This window comes from Lycium ferocissimum, chromosome 5 (assembly GCF_029784015.1).
Source record: "Lycium ferocissimum isolate CSIRO_LF1 chromosome 5, AGI_CSIRO_Lferr_CH_V1, whole genome shotgun sequence".
NCBI lineage: Eukaryota > Viridiplantae > Streptophyta > Magnoliopsida > Solanales > Solanaceae > Lycium > Lycium ferocissimum.
In genome coordinates this window covers 54388110-54397098 of record NC_081346.1, presented here as the reverse complement: position 1 = coordinate 54397098, position 8989 = coordinate 54388110, and the positions used below count along the sequence as shown (strand labels likewise).

Here is an 8989-nt window from a genome sequence, read left to right as displayed (position 1 = left end):
CAAGGACAACCCTCTACACACCTAACCCTTACCCTTGTAGGTTCATTAATACATTTTTCAATGGCAACATGCTCATGGACCGCATACTTGGTAACTGCAGGTTCTAAATTCATTAACACTTTCAAATTGGAGGCTTTGTTTCCCATACTATTTTCTTGGAGGTTTTATCAAACACAACTCTATTTGTCACCTTCCTTCTTTTTGCTTTTACTCTCTGTCCAACTACTCCTTCATCATCATCAGATATGTCATCTGGATCAGTCTCAAAACTGGCAGCTTCATCTGAGGGGTAATAAGGCTCATCACTAGCCAACTTACCTTTCATGGTGTCTCTATTAGCACCTTGATTCATCATACCCCACATACGGCCCTTTTGGTCCCGAACCTAACTTAACATGTTCGAGGACGAGCTCTTTCACCTCTCTTCCTTCTTTTTCTTTTTCCAGCTCTCTTTTCCTCCTAAAACCCCTTAGCTCCTCATCTCCATCACTCTCACTATCTACTTCTCCTTCATCAAACAATCCATCTAGGTATGAATCTAAATCACTACCATTTTTAGAAAAATCAAGGACGACCCTAGTTTGTGAAGATTCGGCGGTAGTATGGGCATAATTTGATTCGAAGGTGGTATGAGGGCAAGGTGAATATTCATTAGTAGTAGGGGCGAGGATTTGATGCGGCGGCAGGTAGTATTAGAAGCAAGATTTGATTCAAGATTGTCAACGATTGGAGGAGTACAAGGGACAGAACTTGGAGAGTTAGGTTAGAGAGGGGCAGTATTTTGAGTTGGTTCAAAAGGAGGTTCATTGAATGGCTCTAAATCAGCATCAAAGGCATCAAAAGATGGAACACCACTACCCCCAATGTCTTGACCAGTCACTTTATCAAAAGAAATATCACTTTCACCCTTCACATGGGTTACATATTCTAATAAGGCCGGGACCGCTCTTCAACCATGTGACACACAAAAGCCTCCAAAATATCCCCATCCCCCAAACATGCGACAACTCGGGTTGTATCCCTATCATATTTGATTTCTACCAATACCACTCTATCGACAAATTTAACATAAATGGTGCATTTACCAGGGTCATACCACAATTCTTTCACACAATCAAGCAATTCAAAGTAACAAAACCTATCTAAATCCATACGTGTAAATTCGGTTACTTATCCACCAACGTAGGATTTTTGCAGGTCGTTAAATTCCCACTATGGTAAATTCGCAAAGTAATCAGTTCATAAAACATATTTCGACCTGAAAACAGTACAAATACTTCAATTTCATAGTCAATGAAATACACAATAACCAAATTGACATTTACATATTCAAGCATTTACCAGGTCATTTTACCGTAAATTTGCGAGTAAAATTAAAGACGCAAAAAAACCCTAGTTCTAATCGCACAACACAGAAACAAAATGAGACAAGGGACTAACCTTTTAGTAACACAGCCGATGTTTGTCCTCCAAACGTCAACAAAAAAGCCAACTTCGAATCGTCCAAGTTCAAAAAAAGACCAACACTTCGATTATAGGTTTAAGATGAAGAAAAACTAAAAAACTCTATGAAATCCGACAATATTGAGTAGGTAAACTAAAAAAATATATGATTTAGGACCAATATTGAACGATTTATTGTTTGTAGTGTCGTTTGGTTTTCTTGAATTAGGATTTGGGCGTCTGATGCGGGTTTGGGTGATTTGAAACGGGTTTGGGGTGTTAAAATGGGTATGGGGTGTTAAAAATGGGTTTGGGTATTAAAATGGGTTTATTATGTTAAATATATTATAATGACGTGATTATAAAATAAATCAATTCATTTAATACGTGGCTTCACCCAAGGGCGAGTGTCGCCCACGCCATTCACTAATTGGGGGTTTTGGTCTGTGGAGGGGTAATTTAATTCACTTTTAAGATGTTAAGGTGTGTAATAGGTCGCTCGTATAGTTTAGATGTGATATCAACATTTTGGGTATAGTTTAGGGATGTTTTGATATATTTTGCCAGCTAAAAATCAAATGATTGAATGAGAATGGAGTTGTGGGTGAAACCAATGAAATGAAATTGAATTGCGGATATTTGATAAAATGACAAAACGGTCTCTACTATTAATTTGGTGGCTAAAAAGGTAAGGACATTTAAGTACACTAAAAAGTGGAAAGAATGCTAACATACTATATATATATATATATATATATATATATATATATATATATATATATATATATATGTAATATTCCTAATATATAGAAGAGCCCTGAAGCTGCTAAGGGTCGTCAAGTCTGCTTGTTGATGAGGGGCAATTTTGACATTTCAGAATTTTTGTGGTTAAAAGACATTGTACTTAGGTGTTATATGTGTGTACTTTTTCCTTCTTGGACAATAAAGTGCATAAGTTTCTTTGCTGAAAGATGGGTCCACACTAGAATTTCTATGCTACACGCTGCATTTGAAGCCTTTTCAAATGACTCATCAAAAAACGTGGGCCCCTTTAAAACTTTTATGTGAAAGTCTCTGTTTGTAGGTTTTACTTGTCCATCTCTCCATAGCTTTTTAATAAGGGAAAAAGGTCAAAAATACCCCTCTACTTTGGAAAAAGGGCTAAAAATATCCTCCAAATTTTGACCTACCCCTCCCATCCTTAAAGTTTTCAAATATCCACTTGTCTTGACGGAAATTATCCCCCAAAATAACCGAAATCATTTTGAAACCCGCTCCATCATTTAATTTCCGACCCAACATAAATGATAACCCATAAAATCCCCTTATTCTCCCAATACGTAGGTTTGAAGTTTGAGGAAATTGGGGGAATAAAGGGATCTTATGGGTTATTATTTAGTTGGGTCGGGTTTAAATGATGGAACTAGTTTAAATAATGATTTCGGGTTATTTTGGGGGATAATTTCCGTCAAGAAGTGGGGTATATTTGAAAACTTTAAGGATGAGAGTGGTGTTTTTGACCCAAAATAAGTTCGGAGGATATTTTTAGCCATTTTTCCAAAGTAGAAGGGTATTTTTGACCCTTTTCCCTTTTAATAAATATCCTACATATCAGCTTTTATCAAAATTACTTTTTTAACTAAGTAACGTCGCATAACGTAATATGTTAACAATTTGATTGCAATGTGTAATGTTCTAAAAAGAAATAAAGATAAATATCTAATGTATTAAGTTTCTAATTATGAAGCATCAAAATAGCCAAAATAATTTATTAATAAATACATAATTATGATAGTTCAAGTAAAAATAAAGGATAGAAGGAGTATTTTATATCACATTTCCCTGTTATATGACACCATAGACTCATATAATTACCCGGCCAAATCCATCGGAAGCCACCTGAGGTGCTCAAGATCTTTCACTTAGACACCTCAAGTACGCTCTGTTCCATTTAGACACCTGAACTTGACTTAAAATGTGTTATTAAACACCTTTTGCAGATGTGGCAATGTGCGTGTCCTTCACATTTTTTTGGAGCGTGAAAGAGAATAATTTTGTGTTTTTTTTTTTTCTCCTTCATCTTCTTCCTCCCTCCTACCACTTTCTTCACCATATCCACCATATCTCTCAAAACCACCAAATGGGCCATAAAAACCACAAGGATTCTCAAGATCCTTGCAATTTCAACTCAATTTCTTCCTCCTCTAAATCTCCCACAAGAATCACTAAATCTCCATCCTTCTAATTGAGACCCAATTGGGTTAAGAATTCAAAAAATTGAGACAAACTCCACAATCTCTAGCTCCAAATTGTTGGTGGCACATGTAGATGGAGTGATCTTATATAAAGGGGATGGAGCCGTCGAAATCACTCTTTCAAGAAATTATTATCTCCGTTTCCATGGCCACCACTATATTCAAGAAATGAAACCCAATTAAAGAGAAAACATAATATTATCTCCGTTTCCATGGCCACCACTATATTCAAGAAATGAAACCCAGTTAAATAGAAAGCATAATTTCACCTTTCCATAATTCAAAATCAATTGAAGGAGCCATCAAAATCACTGTTTTGTTAGTTTGGATTGAAGAAATTGAGATGACTCCATTAAATCTCATTTAAAGATGGAAAATCATAATTGAAGGAAAGATTTTTAGATTTCATAAATTGTAGTCAATTGAAATTTGTGGAAGTAGTGGTTATGGCGGAGGGGGAATGGAGGTTGAAGAAAATGGGAGGTGGATGGAGGTGGTGCTTGGATAATTAGGATTTTTCTTTTCTTTATTTTTTGTTTTTTAATTAACTAAATAGTGTAAAAATATTGCTTCTAGTCATATTTTATTTTTAATAATTATTTTGAATTTTTAATAATTATTTTGAATACATATGCCACGTGTCTTTATTTAATTTGTCACCTTGCCACGTCACCGGCGAGCACTATAAAAAAATGCTTAAATTGCGGCGGAATACTTAGCGGGGTCGTTTTACAACCCCGTGAAATTCTATTAAATAGCGGGGGTTTACATGTCCGTCACAAATAAAAGAAAATAGCGGGGGTTTGGAACCTCCACCATCTGGGAAAAAAATAGCGCCAAATTTTCCCTCACTTTTTTTTTGGCTTGGCTCTTTTTTCTCTGAAACAAAAGTAAAAAAAAACCCTCACTTCTTTTCTCAAAACCCTCTGTGTCTCAAACCTCCCTCTCTCACTTCTTTTCTTCTATGTAATTCTTTAGGAGAATTACATGTTAGGATCCAGAAGGCATTGCTCTCTCAGAATACTCCTCTTTCCTCGTTTCTTCTTATAAAAATTTGACAAGTGAAGGTTTAAAAGTGTGCTGATTAAATAGAAGGTTGAAAGTGCAGAATTAAGTTGTGATTCATCATAAGCATAAGCTAAAGTTTTTGATCTCAAGGGTAAATTTTTGCTCAAAATTCTCAATATTCTCAACATTCTACAAACAAAAGGGCACGCAACTTTTAGCTCAAAATTTCTCACGCTCACTTCTTTTCCACATAATTTGTAGATCTTTTCCTTGAAGAGCCCAGTTCTTTAGCAAGGAAAGAATTTCTTCCTCAATCAACAGGTATCTCTTCAATTATTTCTACAAATGGGTCTTTCATCTTTCCCATTTTTGGGTTTATGTAATCTGCAATTATTTTTACAAATGGGTCCCCTTGAACGTGTTTGATTATTTGTGTCAATGAGTTGAATTTTCATACTACAGTATTAGTGTGTTGATTTTGAAATGTAAGTTTAATTATTTCAAGAAAAAAAACCAGCTTTTTCGGGTTATTTATGTTTGAATGAGTTAAAATTTTATTAGTGTGCTGATTTTTGAAATGTAAGTTGTTTTTGCTTCATGTATGAATGACTTTTTGGTAAATGGTTGTGGTTCGTCCTTTCTTCGATATCTTTTTCAAAGATATATTTCTTGCTCTTTAGTGTAATTCAAAAAGTAAATTTAGTTTTTAAACTGCAATTAATTCATATGAAAATGCGATTAGTTAATGAATATGATGATGAAATTAGTGACGATTAGGAAATAGGATGATGGTTTTGATAGAGTTGCTAAGAGGAGTGGGAGAAATAGAGAGGTTGAAAGAAACGTGACGCCGAGTGTGGCAAGGACTTCGCTGAGATTGCAGAAACGTGTGTCACCTTGAATGTGTTTGATTGTTTGTATCAATGAATGAAATCTCTAGTACATGATTAGTGTGATGACTTTGCAATGTTAGTTGGTAATCTTGATAAAATGATTGAAAGTTCTACCGTAATAAGAAACAATCATTTGCTTTATGTTTGATGTTTTTACCATGTATTCAGCGGTTACATTCTGAAGCTTGGTGCACAATTATTATTAACAGCGGTTACACCATGTTTTTGCAATCATTTGTCGTATGAAATGTTAGTCACAAATTTGAGTTTGGCTCAACTATGAGCATACACATCACTGCCATTTCCTGAAGCGGAGTTCATACAAAAGTTATAAGGAAGCTAGAAGATACCATTTGGATAAAGATATATACATTAAATTCTATACTCTCTTGCTTTCATCTAACAAAACTGAAAGCGGTTTGATGATGTTAGTCGTTTGTTGAAATAGTTTTAGTTGTAAGTCGAATATTGTGTTTAGCGGTTTGATGATGTTGGTTAGCATTTACACATTAGGAGAATAAGATAGATTAAAATAGGTAGAATAATTGCAAGTATTTATTTAATTTGCTGATCTGTCTCAAATCTGTCAGTACTTCGTGAAAATCTCAGTAATTTTTTCTTAAGGTGTTTGGTTATGTATGTTCTCTGTTAGAATTCATTATTTTTTCATTTTCTATTATGTTCACTTATGCTAATAGGCAACTCATTTTCTTTCTCATGAATTCTTATAGGTGATATTGTTGCACACTAATCTAATATTTTTAATGGATAAATCTTGGATTGGAATGCCAAGGAACACACCAGAGTATGTGATTGGTTTGAATCAATTTCTAATTTCAGCATTTAACAATGCAAAATGATAGGAGATAAAATAAAATGTCCATGTCCTAAATATGGTTCTAGGAACGGCGTAATTTAAAAATAGTGTTTAATCATTTGATTGACAAGCGCTCCCTAAAAACTATGTCACTTGGTTTATGCGGAAATGAATGTATCACATAATTCTGTAAATGAGAGGTCACTCAAGATGTACCACCCACCTAAAAATCTCGTAGAATTATTGATTAATGAAGCATTTGGGGCTTAAGGCATGAGGGTGTTGATGTAGGTCAAAATACAAGTGGTGGGAGAAGAAGAAATGTTACGTGATATGCCTGCTTCAAATAACAAAGATTTGTTTGAGTTGCTTGGAGATGGATGTCAAGAATTGTACAAAGGGTCTAAGTACTCAAAGTTGGAATTTTTATTAAAGCTTTATCACATAAAGTGTTTGTCTGGTTAAGTGACAAGGGAATGACTATGATACTAGATCTACTCGCAGATGATTTAAATTTGCAAAGATTCCTAATTCTTTTTTTATGAGACGTTAAAAACCATCGTTAAGTTGTGTCTTGATTATATCAAGATAGATGCTTGTCCAAATGATTGCATGTTTATCGGGAAGATGATGTTAATGCGTAAACATGCAAGTATTGTCACACTTCTAGATGGAAGCCCGAGAATGAGCGCAATAAAGATCATGCACCTACTACAAGTAAGAAACAAAAGAAGAAAAGAAAAAAGCTGGCAAAAATTTTGCGCTACTTTCCATTAAAACCAAGATTACAAAGATTATTCATGTGCTCTAAGATTGCTGAGCATATGAGCTGGCATGCGAAGGATGGTAACAAAGATGGAACCATAAGACATCCTAGAGATGGTGAGGCATGGAAGAGGTTTGATACAACTTTTCCTGAATTTGCATCTGATCCTCGAAATGTTCGATTAGGTCTAGCTAGTGATGGTTTCAATCCTTTTGGGACAATGAGTACTAATTATAGCATTTGGCCCGTGGTTTTGGTTCCATATAACCTTCCTCCTTTGGCCGTGTATGAAGCAACCAAATTTCATCCTCTCAATGATCATTCCAGTCCGCGTACGGCGGTGAATAACATAGATGTATACCCACAACCCTTATTAAGGAGTTGAATGAGTTATGGAGGGAAGGCGTGGACACTTTTGATTCATCAAAGGATGAAATGTTTAGAACGCGCGGCTCTTATGTGGACGAGTCGGTGATTTTTCTTGGACTTGATACTTGCTCTGGTTGGAACACACGTACGTCTTTGCATGCCCTCTTGTAACTTTAACGCAGTAACCTTGTCGACTTCGTCATAGTAGAAAGTGGTGTTTATTGGCCATCGTCGGTTTTGGGAAGAAATCATAAATTTAAACCCGATGAGGCATCGTTTTGATGGGAATGTCAAGCAGAGGACCCCTCCGAAGAAGATGTTATCGTGGCCGACATCTTGGCAATGCTGAAAGATATCGTTGTCACATTTGGAAGACAAAGCGAGAATTGAATGGTAAAAGGAAACGAAATGGGAAAGTGAGTGTTGGAGAAGGTGCAACTCAACAATGGAGAAAAAAAAGCATATTCTTCGATCTTATATCGAGTTTAAGTCGTTGCGCCATAATTTAGATGTTATGCATATTGAAAATGTGTTTGACAATATTATATACTTTGCTAAATGATAAAGAAAAATCAAAGGATCATGTTAAGGCTCGAAGAGATCTACAAGATATGGGTATAAGGCATGATCTTTGGCCGGATGAGAATGATGAATGTAGGCTTGGTGCATTTGTAATTCCAAAGGAGAAGAAAGTGACCTTCTCAAGACTTTGGAGAATATCTCTCGTGCGTATGGTTATTCAAGTAATATATCTCGTTGTGTTTATTTGGATCGTAAAAGGATCTTTTTGGACTAAAAGTCATGATTGTCACATTCTACGGAACAATCGTTACTCTGTGAAAGCAATTCGCAATGTGCTTCCAAACCAGGTTGTTGCCACTTTGGTAGAGCTTTCCTCCTTTTTTAGGCATCTTTGTTGATGTTATATCCCGTATTTTGAACAACAGGACAACTTGTGGGAATTATGAGAAGTTAGGGGCAAGGCTATCCCGAGAGACTTTTGCTTGTTTTAAATACTTGAATTGTGTATGATTTCCATGTCTTGAAAGCTCGTTAAAACAACACTTGGAGGAATTTTCCATAATTAGTAAGTGAGCTATTTTGGGTAAGTTGAAAATTCAAAAAAAAATAAGAAAATTGGAGCAAGGTGGCAACCACCTCATGGTGGGCCAAGGCCACAAGGAACATGTGCATATATTTTATAAAGATGACTAAGTCATCTTCACTTAACATTTTCTGAGAGAAAATCAAGAACTAAAGAGAAGAAAAAAAAAAAAGAAGCCTATTCGCCATTTGGAGGAAAAATAAGACCAAAAATTCTCCATCAAAAAAATCAATTCCTCAAGCAAAGTTGCTAATTCAAGAAAAGGTAACGTAGTGTTGTTATTTCAAGATAGTTCGCCGTTTTTTTTTAACGACCCAAATTTGGTCAAGTGGG

The 8989-nt window shown here is 35.4% G+C and overlaps 1 long non-coding RNA gene across 1 annotated transcript in view; it reads left to right on the top strand.

The window, feature by feature from the left end:
* The first annotated feature begins 4694 nt into the window (after positions 1–4694).
* Positions 4695–8989, top strand: part of LOC132058421 (uncharacterized) — a 5363-nt gene continuing 1068 nt past the window's right edge. Inside the window, exons 1-2 of the long non-coding RNA XR_009415303.1 lie at positions 4695–4857; positions 4968–5027. This is a non-coding gene — a long non-coding RNA (uncharacterized LOC132058421). The remainder of the gene's footprint in view (positions 4858–4967; positions 5028–8989) is intronic.